Source organism: Pleurodeles waltl, chromosome 2_2, assembly GCF_031143425.1.
Source record: "Pleurodeles waltl isolate 20211129_DDA chromosome 2_2, aPleWal1.hap1.20221129, whole genome shotgun sequence".
Classification (NCBI taxonomy): Eukaryota; Metazoa; Chordata; class Amphibia; order Caudata; family Salamandridae; genus Pleurodeles; species Pleurodeles waltl.
The window spans coordinates 642,368,962-642,384,839 of NC_090439.1; the positions used below are offsets into that span (position 1 = coordinate 642,368,962).

Sequence of the window (15,878 nt, forward strand, 5' to 3'; positions counted from 1 at the left end):
CACTATGCAGGTGCCTTCTTTCATGCTTTAAATTTAAGAGACATGAGATATGTTAAAAAGCAAACATTGTTAATAAAACGAGTGGACAAATCTTATAATTAACGCATACTAAAAGGCTTAATTAGAGAAAAATGTGTTATAAATATAAAACATGCACGTTTGAAATGTGGTTAACATGTTGTCCGCCATGTCGAGTTCTATTTGAAATAATAAGGTTGAAAATATATTTTGATAAATCATAACCATTTGTATTGACAAAAGATGATTAATATTTGATTAATAAAACTGATGATTTGAGATGATTAAGTAAAGTGCTAAATATTATTTGAAATACATTATATTAATTAAGAGTCATGAAATACCAATTATGAAATTATATAGTTTGACTATAAAAACTTTTTTTTTGTTCATGTATTAGCATTAGTCAAAAGGCCTAAGCTTTAGTATTTTTCCACAGAACAGTGTTGAGATGTTATGCTGACTTGATTGAAATCTTTTGTAAACTTTGTTCATCAACTATTCCATTTGAAAGTTCACAGTGAAAATCTACTGTCTTGTTCTATTCTGTTCATTCCTTGTGATAACTATTGAAAGTTTTAACAATGGGCCTTAGTTTCTGGTACAAAGTAATGTTAGCTGAATTGTCATGCTCTGTGCTGTTTTATAATATTCTGCGAAAACTGTTGTGTGGGGAGGAGCGTCAACATGGGCCTATTTCGAAGAAACCATGAGGAAATTTACAAACTGAAGAAGGATGTAATTCAGTTGGTTGCTCACTGTCACACTGCATAGTCTTGCCCAATGGGAGTCTAGCTAGTGATTTTAATTAGGCAAACTTCTAGATGATGTTAGTCAGTTCAGTTTCAGTTCAAGTTCGTTGCAGTTATGTTCAGTTCTATTTATGACTTTCGATTCTAACAGTTCAGATACCTTATGTCCAACTCTACTGAACTGTGGCCCTTTTCGTGTTCCTAATACTGGTCGCTGAAGACCTGCTGTTCCTGTGCTCTGTTGATGAAGACTCTTTAAACTGCTGTATCATGTATAAGAGGTACAACAAATGTGCATTTGTTTTTGTTTTTCTTTTGCAGATTTCTCTTTAGAAATCCAACCGCGTTTTTGTTAGAGCCATAGTTTAGATGTTTTCCAATTTATTTTTTGCCTTTATTTGATTTTCTGCACGCAACAAAGCCCAGCCCCACACATGTTTTTTTAACTAGATTTTGTCTGGCCCAATAATTGAATTGAATGTTTATTAATTGATTATGACTGATTCAACTGCACAACCAATTAAATACATTGCTATTTCTCAAATAATTCTGTTGTCATTCTGTATAATTCTTTTGGACTGTTTAATGGTGATTGCTCTTGTTACACTAAGATTCTTCAGATGTTTTGGATAATCTGTGTTGTTTCTGTGTTATCATCATCTTGTTTCGCATATTATTTACGTGACTTTAGCATTGTTAATATAAGGGCAATAAATGTTTACATTTTATTAAATTGGTGTGGTGTTTCATGACCACCTAGGTCATGGTGAGGGTAAATTACTAACTCCTGATCACATGTTCTTGTTGTTTATGGCTATTGGTTCTTATTGTTTGATTTGATGATCTTATTACTCATGTCTGAGTCAAAAGATTCGAGTTTACCTCTGAGGGTAGAAGATGTCACTACCCTATTACATGTCACCTAAATCTAATTTAGGAGGTCACATGCGCACAGATATGAGGTTCACAGGATCGTCCTCTTGGCCTTGATAATGATGGTAATTAAATTGCTATGAACTTGTGTGTCAATATATTTTTTTACAAAAATGAGAAAGTCTATATCATCAAAAAAGGCAATTTAACAATTTGTATTCAATGCAGTAAGCTGTAACTAGTGAATTTCAGTGTTTTTTCAATTTAAAATGTTTTAAATGCCATTTGAACCTGACTATAGCGTCACTTTGGATTTCTCAGTTTATTTATAGTTTTTTTTTTTATAGTTAAACAATTTTCAAGGTTTTATTATCATATCCAAACCCCCACCTGGGCGGTCATACCTCCTATCCCATCCCACACAGCCTTCGTCAATTCCCTGTGCCCCCTTCTGTAGGCAACCAACAAACCCTCATCTCCCATCCCCGGCAGCACAGGGTATACGGTCAATATATATCTACATATTTAACATTTGTTTGTCCAAAACTACTGAACATATTTAGACAAATCAAACTTTCTGGGTAAATATCTAGCTTCCTGGCAAATTTTGTGTTATTTTGTTACCCCCTTTTCTGTATTGTGGTCTAAGTATCTCTATGGAAAGTGCAGGGAGAAATGGGGTTGGGTGGGTTTTGGTGGGATACATCCTTTTCTCAAACCATGCATCACAGATCATCCCGAAATTTCTGAGGAAAAAGCTGAGGTAGATTAATGTTTTTTGGACTGTTTTGTTACTATTTGTGAAATGGCACCATAGTTATTAAACATAACGTTTCTATAGAAAGTGTGACATAGAAATATATACATGTGGGTGTGTGTGTGTGTGTGTATATATGTGTGTGTCTGTATATACATATATATATGTATATACTGAAAAAACAAAGGTTACAGGGATGTTATAGTTAGGAAACAGAATTCAAAAACTTTAGAAATTCACAAAAAAAAACAAATGTTGCAGGGACGTTATAGTTAGCTTCAGATTTTACGCACACAAAACCATAGAAATTCAGCAGTTATAATTATCTCAAGAAACTATGGCGGTCATTCTGACCCTGGCGGTTGACTACCGCCAGGGCCGGGGACCGCGGATGCACCACCAACAGGCTGGCGGTGCATCCATGGGCATTCTGACCGCGGCGGTACAGCCGCGGTCAGAAACGGGAAACCGGCGGTGTCCCGCCGGTTTCCCGCTGCCCTAGGGAATCCTCCATGGCGGCGCTGCAGGCAGCGCCGCCATGGAGATTCCGACCCCCTTACCGCCAGCCTGGTTCTGGCGGTTTTGACTGCCAGAACCTGGCTGGCGGTAACGGGTGTCGTGGGGGCCCTGGGGGCCCCTGCAGTGCCCATGCCAATGGCATGGGCACTGCAGGGGCCCCCTAACAGGGCCCCACCAAGATTTTCAGTGTCTGCCAAGCAGACACTGAAAATCGCGACGGGTGCAACTGCACCCATCGCACCCCTTCCACTCCGCCGGCTCCATTCGGAGCCGGCATCCTCATGGAAGGGGGTTTCCCGCTGGACTGGCGGGCGGCCTTCTGGCGGTCGCCCGCCAGCCCAGCGGGAAACTCAGAATTACCGCGGCGGTCTTTTGACCGCGCAGCGGTATTCTGACGGCGGGACTTTGGCGGACCCCCTATATCTCATGCCCTAAGCTAACTATAAAGTGTGCCTCCCCATACACAGTTTTCTCATCATTAATTTTATTGTAAATGTTTCAGTGATATTATCAATGATATGACTGATGTCATATGTGGAGTAATTATCAGTGCATATATATATATATATATTTCCTAGTGGTGGTTTCCTCTAGGTAGTTAATAGTTAGGACCTAGGTTCTCTAGAAAAATCGTTTTTTGTTTTGCTAATAACTTTGGTGCTGTTGGACCTGTCCCTTTTTACAGGGTCATTCCCCAACCTTTTTGCCTTTTCCTCCTTATTTTTCTGACCCTTTTTGGTTGACGTTATGAGTCTGGGCACTTTACCACTGCTAACCAGTGCTAAAATGCATGTGCTCTCCCTTGTAAACTTGGTATGATTGGCTCATATCTAATTGGCATATTTAATTTACCTATATGTCCCTTGTAAAGTGGTACTTCTATACCCACGGCCTGTAAATTAAATGCTAATAGTAGGCCTGCAGCGCTGCTTGCGACACCCTCTTGAGTAGCCTTTCAAACCTGTCTCAGGTCTGCTAGCGCAGGGCCTATGTGCGCAGTTTTCTGCCACAGGGACCTGGCATCTAAATTTACTTGCCAGGCCCAGAACTCCCCTTTTACTACATGTCAGTCACTTCTAAGGTACGCCCTAGCTAGCCCTATGGGCAGGGTGCCATGTATGTAGAAGGCAGGACATGTGCCTAGTAGTGTGGCCTGTCCTGGTAATGACAAACAGACTATTTGGTTTTTCACTGCTCTGAGTGCTACCTTCTCCTAAGATTGCATTGGAAATGCCCTGCCTTATGTGTAGGGGGTATTGTCTGATTTATGAGGGGTCGCGTAGGCATGTTTGGTATGGTTGTAACGGTAGTGAGAAATGCTGCTTGCTGATGTAGGTGGATTTTTTATTATCATTACAGAAATGCCACTTCTAGAAAGTGAACATTTCTCTGTGCTTATGACTCCACGTCTGGGCAGAGAGACAGTTGGGCTTTGTGCATGCTTTTCAGACAGCCTGTACACAGGGAGGGTGGAGATGTCACAGAGGTGCATCTGCATACTGAATAGTCTTCCTGGGCTGAGAGAAGGGAGAGGTGGGGCACACCTGCATTTGTAAAGGCTGTGCCCTGGCCTCACCAATAGGGTAATTTACCCCCAACTGATGTTTGGAGCCTGTGCTGGAGGAGCAAGGGGCCACTCCCAGAACCAGTTGTAACTGATTGGAACCTCCTCTCCTCTCTCTTTGTGAAACACACTGTAAACTGCATATAAGTACAGGGGATTTCCCCCCACATTTTAGACATGAAGAGGCATCTTTGGACAAGAAACTATTCTTGGAACTGGACACAGAATGTTGCCGAATGGACTCACCCGGACCCACCTTGGACTGCTACTGCTGTACTGACCTGTGACCTGCTAGGTCACTAGGAAAAACTGCCACCATCTGCATCCCTTATGCTGGCCTGTTGTTGGGGCCTACTAGCCCTGTGCTCCCCCCTCCTCTGTCTCCAGGGGTAGGGTGCTGTGGTCCCTGACACCTGCAAATATCAAAAAGCTCGAGGAGTGCTTCATGTTTCCCTGCTTTGGTGCATAGCGCTGAGTGCAGCACTTTGTTTGTGGCCCCCTAGCGCCTTGTGAGCACTCTCCCTGTGGAGCTGGAGCACATGGTGATGGCCCTGGTGGTTGCTGCGTTTCACGCTTGGAAGCGTGTCAACAGGGGGATCACTTACGCAACCCAGGCATCGTGAAATTCGGAGCGCATCGACAGTGTGCTTCTCAACATGCCCCCGGGGTGAGACCCATTTGGCAGGACGTCCCCGGAGCACCAGCCAGCCTTCACTTCTGGGCCAAGTCTCCGCCCGGCCCGGGAGGAGTTCACGCCCCAGGATCGGGTGCGGGCATGTGGAGAGAGGGAGGCGACAGGCTCAGCAGAAATTACCGTGCACCTCCTCCCCATGCATTAGGGAGCCAGCAGTGGAGGGCCTCCCATCTTCAGAGGAACTAGAGGCAGGAAGGGAGTCCTCAACGGAGGATCAGCACCACCCTTCCAGCACCAGAGATCGCAGGCGAGCGGACTCCTCATCGGAGGCCCCCGCATTGCCAGGTCATTGAGGGGTTTTGATTTGCCCCCCCCCCCCTTTGTGGAGAGGCCCGTAGTGGCCCGGGGAGGGGAACCCAACTGTGCACGGGTCCCAGGAGGGGCCCTGATAGAAGAAACAGAGGGGGTACATGCCACCTCCCTCCCCCTGATATAAATGGCCCCCATTTTGCACATAGGAGTGCCGGGGGCCCCCATATCGATCTTCTTGGCACAGGAGGTGCCTTTCATACAGAAACAGGTACTGTTCAGGGAATACCCATCCTTTTCTAATGTTCCTGCTACAGGCGTTATGGGCCTGATATGGTCATCTGTATGTTTTAGGAAATAACCCATGCTTTCTAATGTTCCTCTTATGGGCATTTATGGTAATACCATGATAAGTATCTTGGTTTTATAGTGTGATTCCTGACTACTCCTTATGTTGCAGAATTCTGAGTACTTACGTGTTCTAATGTGACTACTGCTTAGTCCTGCAGAGTATTAGTAACCTGTGTAACGTTCTGATAACTGCTAAGATAGCAGGGTATTTCTGACATGTAATGTTTGGTCTAATTATGTTTTGTGCAATACAGTTTATTTTTACATAGCTCAGTGTTGTGTTTACTTAGTGGTGTGTATATATATTGCGTCACATGTGTTGTGCAAACACTTTACACATTGCCTCCGGGTCAGGCCTGACTGCTCGTCCCAAGTTACCAAGGGGGTCAGCATGGGTTATCTTGGATGTGTAACTCCCTCGCCCTGACTAGAGTGGGTGAGTTCTGCCTGGCATAGGTGCATACCCTACCCAACCAGAAACACCATTTCTAAAAGGTGCTGCTTGACGAATCTTCACAAAAGTTTCCAAAGAACTTTTACGCTCACATAAGCTGCTGTCTGGAAAGTTTTGGGGTGATCTGTCTGGGGGAGGGCTGAGAAAAAGGGGAGTCCCAAAACGCGTTTTCCTCATTTGTTTTTCCATAGGGATTTTGAACAGCGATAGCGCAAAAATGACTGAACAGGATTACTCCAAATTTGGCTGAGAGCTAGCTCTTGGTCCAGAAAGAGCCCTTATTGTTATTTGGTGTAAATCCTTGTGGTAGTTTTTGAGAAATGAAAGGAAATCCAAATGTGTACAAATAGGGACGCGGATCCATCACGAACCCAACGCAAGCATAGCGGCTCCGTGCTACAGAAGGAAGCAATTTAATTGGCTGGTCACACCCTGTGGAGAATGTTGCGGCCACCATCTTATCAACCGCTGCACAGCCCTGGGGGATGGAAATAGGGGCTGTAAATAATGAAAGAGGTCAAGGTAGAGGTACTCTGACCCCATAAGTTTCACCAAAGAGTGTCTGAGGGGGTCCCTTATGAGTTTGAAGTGGTTCTAAACTCTTTTTTTCCCAACGATCATGGAGTTGCAACTCCGTCGCATCCCCCTGCGCCGACCACCTGTGTAACATCGCACTGTCGCAAACCATACTGCAAAAAAAAAAAACATTTATACACATGCACTCACTTACAGACCTGCTGAGAACCTCACTCACTCACAGACACACCCGCTCAGCCACTTATGCACCCACTCAGGGACCCACTGAAATAGTTATGCACCCCCTTACATACACACTCAAACTCACATACTCACTCAAGAGATTCACTCTGAGACACACTCAATATTCAGATGTTGATACAGCCACTCACACACCTGTTCAGACTAGTGCTTCCACTCAGAGAGTGACTGAGAAATTCATGCAGCCAGTCAGAGCACCACTCAGAGATTAATGCACCCATTCATAGGGTCACTCAGAGACTGATGCACCCAGTCACAGAACCAATTACACTGTCAGACATCCACTCACAGACCCTCTTAGATACTGAAGCTCCCACTGACAGACCCACTCAGACTGTCAGACAAACACTCACAGACCCTCTGAGTCTGTCATGCACCCACTCTGAGACCCACTCAGACACTCATGTAGCCAGTGTCAGACCTACTCAGACATGACCCACCACTCACAAACCCACTCAGGAAGTTAAGCACCCACTCACAGACCCACTCAGACTCTCACAGACCCACTGACAGCCTCATGCACCCACTCACTGACCTGGGTACAGACTGACGCACCCACAAAAACACTGGTGTACGCACTCTCAAACCTAGACTGACACTCTCACAGCCACTCTCAGACCAGATACACCTATTCTCACACCCAGAGAGGCTCTGGCCAACGCCCATTGCGCACGCCCAAAGGACCGTGCACATCATGGGGTTGGGTGGTTAGGGTGGTTGGCAGCAAGGTCTGGCTGCAGGCCAGCTCTTGTGGGCAACCTTTGCTGAGCATGGGTGAAGGCCGTGCACAGTGCAAGGTTGGGTGCTTATAGGGGCTTTGCCCTATAACTAATGCCACTAAGGTAACTATAACTTGCACACTTGCCGTGGACTGCTAATTAACCCACAAATTACAGCACTCATGACATCTTTGATAACAACATTAATAATATCAATGTGATATTTGCAGTAAAATTCTTGTTGAAAAAAATGTGCATGGCTGGGGCGCGAGTTATAGTTACATTCGGGCACGAGTTATAGTTACATGAGATAACTCTAACTATAACTTGTGAATTTCCATAGTTTTTAACATTTATAATGTGAGCTTAACTTTAACGTCCCTGTAACCTTTGTTTTTTAAAGTGAATTTCTGTCTTTTTTAATTCTATTTCCTCACTATAACGTCCCTGTAACCTTTAATTTTTTCAGTGAATATATACTTGCTTTCTCAAAGGGTCAGAATACCAAAATATAAAAGGCATGGCTATTGGCCTTGTGTTATAGATAACAAGCGAACCTGAATGTTGTCTAGGACCTTGGGTAAGCTGATGTGTAGAGAACAGCAGAATCACTGTCACTGTATACACACACAAAAGTTGTGTTATTCAATTTTATGTAATATTAAATGTAATAACATTTGTGAATGTGTGGTGTGTGTGTGGTGAGAAACATGCTATGTGCTCCTTACATATGATACACACTTGTGTCAATATGTGATCAAGAGTGTGTATCAAACAAGAAAAACACAGCCGTTTCTTTTTTATGTTCCACAGTACTGGGACCATATAGATAGCTGATGGCGTTTCGATCCTTTAAAAAAACAGGAGGATCATCATCAGGATTTTGATAATAAATGAGCCTGAGAAAAGTAAAGAATGAGCACAACATCAATCAGTATAAGGCAGACCTATTAGCTTTGTCGTGTAATAACCACAATAATTTGTCAGTACTATAACCCAGTGTATTTCCATGTACATACATAAAAATGATTAATAGCACCTGCCTTATCAAAAGTATTTAAAATAAAGCATTTAAAAAACAAATCCTAACCATGTTTTGAGTCTTATTCAACTTTTCAAGCCACAAAATGTAGCCTTAGGACCAATTTAAATGGTCCTCCTACTCCAGCTGAAGAGCATACAGCTTCAGTAATTTAAAAAAATATTGTAAGCTCTCCTGGAGTTGTGAATCAAGACTTCCTGCAACTTTTGTTATACATTCCTAGGGAACTGCTATGCTCTGTAAAGTTCCCACTACATTTTAAAGGAATGCTTGCAGTGCCCCTGTCCTATGTCTATGTAATATATATGTGATCAAGACCAGTAGGTCGAAACGCGTCAGTGGTGAAGGATGGTGATTTAATCCTGACTGCAATAAAAAGAAATAATTTCCTCCTGGAGTGCGGTGGCGAAGTTGCTTGCAGCTGTTTGTTTTTGGATATATATATATATATATATATATATATATATATATATATATATATATATATATATATATATATATATTATAATGTACGTATTAGTACATAATCCAGAACAAAAACACACATTTTGTAAAACACTGACAGACATACTTACAATCTCCGGCACACATAAAGAATCTCAACCGTGTCTGGAATACTAAATATGGAATATGCTATGTACAAAATGTAGAACGGGCCTACAGTCTTTGGAGAACATTAAGTAATGAAGCTCCAGTCTGTCTTGAATTCCAAGTATGGAAGGATATATAGACTGTCAGGATTCTTATTTATGGAAGAGAACTTTAGTCTGTCAGGAACATAAAATATTGACGGGAGCTATAGAATGGAGCTAAATAGAGAATGGAGCTCTAGTCTGCATGATCTACTAAATACATTGAGATATATTTGAGCATGAACACTGTATTTAAAATGTAGCTATAGCTCATCATGAATACTGAATATTAAATGTAGCAATGGTATTTTGGGAATGCAAATATGGAATGAAGCTCAAATCTGTCTGGAATACTAAGGGCCGGATTAGGAGTTGGGTGGTTGAACTGCCACAACTCTAATACGGCAGTGGTGAGTCAGCAGTCAACCCGCCGGCCTCACCATCGCTGTATTACGATGTTTCCACCGGGCTGACCAGTGGAAACATCGTATTATGACATTTCCACCAGTCAGCATGGTAGAAACTGTGCAGCGGCATTGGCACCTGCAGACAGTACGCATTCCGAGGATGCTGGCAGGGGGCCCCTGCACTGCCCATGACATGGCCCCCACCATGTCGTGGACCATGAAAAGACTGGCGGAAATTTGCAAAGTTGTGATCAGCAAAGCGGTGCTGAACTCGCCACTCCTCTGGCTGACCACAACTCAGACCACTGCCAACCCATAGTAATCCTACAGTCCAACCGCCAGGATTGCGGCAGTCTGACCACCACCACAAGTTTGGCATTCCATGGTCCACCAAACTAGTAATTAGGCCTTAAATATGGAATGGAGTCACAATCAGTTTGGATTACTGAATACAGTATGGAGTTATATTTACAAAGCTTCAATACAAATTAACTTTGAAATGTGATAATTTACTCATGTATAGTTTACAGATGATTCACAGAACCTGAAAGATAACGGCGTCTTCCGCAAATATCAAGGGGAGGGGTGGTGTGGGCAGCAGGGGATGAATAAATAAGAAGGAGGAATAAATTAAAAGTAAAAAAAAAGACCTAGTGTTCCTTGTTGCTGCCGTCCTCTCCTGCAGCCTCGCTCGTCCTCCTTTCCTGTTCTGGGACACCAGAACAGGCTCCCCAGCAATACTGGCACTGCTTTCATTCTAAAGCTAGCATGAAGCAGTGCCAGGATTGCCGCTCAGACACATCCCAGGGGCCTGTGCAGTTTCTCCAACCTAAGTGCGCATGTGTATTTGTCCGGCTGTCTCATTCTGTCTAAACACACATGAGCACTTAGTGCAGTCCATACTCAACCCCCCCCAACTTCCTGAAGCCCAGCCCCACCCCTCCCTTCACATGCTGGCTGAGTCAACAGCAGAAAAATAAAACGATATTCAAGTATCGTGTTTATTTTTCTGCTATTGGCTCTTAGCCAGTGGGGTGAGGCTCCTCCGTGCCAACCCTGCTGAAAGACCTACATTTGTGGAACCTGTTAAAATTTCAGCTGGTGATTGTAGTGGACTGTAAAGTCTAATGAAGGTGTCATTAATTGGTTGAAACATGTGGAGTGCGTCCATCAGTTCATATTCGACAATTTGAGCTTTGCAATGGCGGGCGCACCAGGAACGTGTATTTTTATTTGAGAAATTGTGAAATATGTTCATTTTATAATCCTCAAAAACCAACTAAAAGAGGGGTTTGGAAAAAGGGAGATTTGGATAGAAAAATCCTGGTCCTGTGTATAGAGCTCCCAATACATGTACAAAAACAAGGTATACACAGTTCCACAACGTAAGTATAATCAGGAAAACCACATTGGGTCCTGATCTAAGGAAAAGATCGTAAAAAAGAGAGAAGAAAGAAGAAAGAAAGCCAGGTCCCTGGAAAATTAATTATTTTGGAACAAGAGCCCTCACTCACCAAAGGTGACATGCTTCATCCTCGGGCTTTGCTCCACGTCAGGCCGGCGCTGCAATGCCTGACGGGTGTTCCCTATTCCAGGAACACCGAGACGGGGCAGGTGATGCCGCAAACTTCGGACAGGTCCCAACTCAGTAGGACCTCCGTTACTTGGTGCTTTACCTGATGCGGCCCATCCACTAGTATGAGGAGGGTCCCTGCATTGTACTAATATTCCTTATTATAGGTTATATTTACACATAGGATTAGGTAGTTTAGGTCCTGAAGAATCGCGTTAGATCCATAGGACATCAATAGCGAGAAACATGTTGACCTTCTGGTGAATCGTACAGGGGATCCTGTGCGTACAATTCCTAACCTCAAATTGAGTGAGGAAGTGAATAATATTTTGGGGAGCATAGACCTTGTTCTTTTCTCTCCCCGCTCTTTGGTTTTAATCATGACAGTGGTTGGATTATTTAATAAAATTTGCCTAACCTCTAGTTATTTTTAAATAGAATTTTTCCAATCCTATACCCTATTCTTTCTAAACCGGGCATATATCTCAAAAGATCTCCGGCAAAGAGCCCCCCTTGAGGGGCCCGTCAGGCATTGCAGCGCCGGCCTGACATGGAGCAAAGCCCGAGGATGAAGCATGTCACCTTTGGTGAGTGAGGGCTCTTGTTCCAAAATAATTAATTTTCCAGGGACCTGGCTTTCTTTCTTCTTTCTTCTCTCTTTTTTACGATCTTTTCCTTAGATCAGGACCCAATGTGGTTTTCCTGATTATACTTACGTTGTGGAACTGTGTATACCTTGTTTTTGTACATTTTATAATCCTGCCTAGCTGAAATGTTCTTAATTACTAAGTTGCTCACTGGGTGGTTAACAGAAATCGATATGCTGGTGTAATGTACATTTGTATCACCTGCCCCTGGTATGTTTCCCCCAGTTACTTACTAATGTCCTCATCACGAGTGCTAAATATAGTGTACTTCTACCCTTCTGTTCGTACGCCTTGTGCCTTCACCCCTTCCCAGTGTTACGTCTAGGCACTATATCCATTAATACAAAAGTAAGCATGTACACGGAGCCTGCATTGCACGTATTTTGATTGCCAACGATCCGTTTTGCAAATAAGAAACACGGAGTGACTTAAGTATAACCCACTCTATGAGTAGTGGGCAACGTTTTGAATCCGTGTGTTTGACCCAGAGAAAGTCCTTCTACGACGCTGCACCATTGTGTGAGAGGTAGGGGACGGCAGGAGGTTTATGCTCACAACCAAAGACGGAGCTGTGGCGAGAGGAGGGAGAGGATTTTTAGAAGAAAGAGAACAGAGAGAGGAGGAGAAGGAACAGTAACACAAAGAATGCACCTATGGATCAGCAGAGCGAAGACACCGGATGGTGTCCGTGAAAGAAAGACTACAATACATGGACTAAGAACACTGGTGGAGCTTTTTAACTAGAAATTAAGAAGTTAGAGCAGATGATTTCTACTCCTCCATTGCAGCTGCATTTCAGTATCCCGGTACTGAATTATGTCCTCCTTTCGAAAATGAAACTGAGACAGGCCAGTGTATCTCAGCCAAGCCATTTCAGCTGTGGAGCTGCAATAATTCTAACTGAAGATCACAAAATGTGTTTTTGCAATAACCATGGATGTTTGCGAGGGAGCGCAGTGGATGACTCTTGCTTTACGTCTACGATAATAATCCCTTTACAGTGCTTTGGTGGATTGTGGAGGACAGTCATTCATTCTCTGACCAAGATTAAAATCATCACGAGCAGGGAGGAGCCGGTAATGGGGGCCTGTTCTCGGGTAAATCCTCTATTGTTAGTGATAAACCTTTAGGTAAGAACTACATTAATCGATTTGATTTTGGCACAGGTCTGTGGTATTCTCCTCGAAATGCCTTTCCAGTTGCAATATTTGCCTCAGTTATGCCGAATAATTTATCTGGGGAGCAGCGCTCCACGAAATTACGGTGTGGAGCCTATTGCATTTGCTTGTGCTTGGTAAACTGAGCACATACTCTATTGTGCTTTCGCTCGCTCCTGTCCCAGTTTAGGTATTATCGAAGGGCTTAAAAGTCGTTTCAGTAAAACAAAATGCACCGGGGCTTTGATGTGCCGCTGTAAACGTTGCAATAGGTGGGGTGCATCTGCTTCTGGCAGAGTCTCAAAAGACTTTGTCCTCTGCCCACCTATACCTGTGGGTTTTGTAATATGCCAGATGTGCTGGCGGATGCTAGATGGAGAGTAAGGGAGACCTTGGGGTGGGCCACAGGCGATTATTGCATTCGGCAGCTCCCTCCTTCAAAGGTGCTGCAAACCCATGAGGCTGTGCCCTGGAGAGCTCAGTTATTAGATCAGTGGCAGCAATAGTTCCATGACTAGCACATATGCCGCTGTATTGTGTGTTCAAGAGATTCCCCTTGTTGTATGGATCTATGTATATTTATTCGATGTGTTAATTTAGAGTGCTTTGAAACCAGTGCAGAAATACAGAGTAGTTCACCACAACCAATAGGGCCCTTAAAAGGAAAATCCAAGAACGTTTTAATTTATAATATTTTTTCCGGACTTCGCAATTTTGGGATGGACTCACACATTTTGGGCTGGGCCAAGTCTGGTGTGTAAATGCTTACTCTGTGCCTATGATAACATAGATACAATCCAAAATAACGGACTGAAATGCTCCCTGGAGTCATTACTTGTGGATAATTGGTTCAAGCATTTTCTAGCCGTCACTTTTTGCTGTTCTAACAAGCGAGCTTCCATTTAGAGGCCAATTGCAAGCAGGCTTCCTCATCAATAAACCTTGTTCTCCTTCACCAAGGCCATTACAGGTGCTTCATCATTATTTCATATACCGAGTCTTATGCTCAAACATTCTCAGTCCAGGGAAGTTGAGGAGGGTGACAATGGAGCGACATTTAATCCCAGTTACAAAGATTTTCTTGTCTTGTTGAACCTTTATTTTTAGTGTTCTCAAGACACAACCAAAACGGAGGTTATCTTCTGTGATGTGAATTGTCACAATCCCTGTAACCACCATGCTTTGAGAAGCTGTTGGGCCCATCTCACTGAGATCAACTGCCCATGCTGTTTGGCTTGTTCAGAAGATGCCTCATGCAGTCCATGGTAGCTATCGAGCCATTTGATAAAATGATGCAGTGTTATTATCAATTCAAGTAGATTCCTTATATCACCACCAGAGATGACCCTTAGCAGTGTGGTATTTAAATAGATTGCCTAAAAACAATTACTGTCATAAAGGGAGTTTGTAAATGGAGAAATGTCACTTGACTTCAGAAAAACCTTGTGCACGATCTAGCTCTAGCAAAATGACAGTGAGGAACTTAGTAAATAGTGGCTAAGGAAGTTGTATTGGTAGTGTTGGTGCATCTACCAGTTTGTGTCTCAACAGCAGCCTGCAAACAATGCGCCTTCGAAGCCAGAAAGGATGCCCCAGTGTTGTAACCTACGGGTCTTCGTGCATGCAAACTTTCTTCTTCAGAGGAAGTAATTTTTGTGCCCTGTTACAGGTTTCAGAAAGTGAAAGTGGGCGCTTTTTGTATTTTTGGAAATCTCCTAGGCAGTTGCCCCTAAATATATGAATTGTATGTAGCTATCCAGGAGTGCAGCTTTTTGACTAATTTTAAGTATTCTGCAGCACTGAAAGAAAGGAACAGATGTACAATGGTATACTTACTGGTAAAAAATATCATTGGGCATCTTTGGGGTGCTTGCTTTGAACTGATGTGAACCTCTCAACACATGATAAAAGCTGAGTTTATTGACATATTTCTAACATAAATATGCAATGGGTCAGACTGACCCATTGTCTCATCGTCTTGGCTTTACAGATTATCAATAAAACTTTTATAACTTCCCCCATCCTCTTTCCCAGCTCTTTGCTAGGTAAGAATGAGCAACTTGAAAGGCAGTGTGTGACTGAATCAGCATTTCCACATCCAGCAGCTGTTAAGGTCGCATATTTCGTGCACAAATCCAATTTTGCCCCATAATCCAGAATTTTTTTTTTTTTACAACTTGAAACATTATTTTGCTGAGGAATGTGGTTCGGTTGTGCTGGTTACTGTGGACACAAACAGGTTACTGGTGCCCTTCTGGGGATGGTGTTGTCAGCCCAGTATCAACAAATGTTGCCAATGGGAAGCTGAAGTTGGATGTTACATGCACCGTTGGTCCTTCTCGGATGCAGGTTAATAGATTTTTCACACGTTTCCTACAATTTGCCCTGGGACTGAATTTCATGTGATCAATTCATATGTCGACAGAAAAATGCATATTTTTTAAAAGAAATTGAAACTTAAAGTATGAACTTGAAATCAGTCATCTGTAGGTGGTGAATCTTCGTCTCTATAAAGGATTTACTAAAAGTATTAGTAATCTTAATTCTCTCCATGTCATAAGCACCAAGGAACACTTGGACGTTTAGACTAGAAGTTTGAATTAAAAATGGAATCTTTTTTTCTTAAGAGTTTATAAACCCACGAAGCATTTATGGAGATTAAGCTATCATAGCAGGTGGCAGAAGATGGGCCA

At 43.0% G+C, this 15,878-nt stretch overlaps 1 protein-coding gene across 1 annotated transcript in view; it reads left to right on the top strand.

The window, feature by feature from the left end:
- LOC138273698 (lipoxygenase homology domain-containing protein 1-like) overlaps positions 1–15,878 on the top strand; it is a 504,427-nt gene that overhangs the window by 172,687 nt on the left and 315,862 nt on the right. The gene's annotated exons all lie outside the window — the stretch shown is intronic.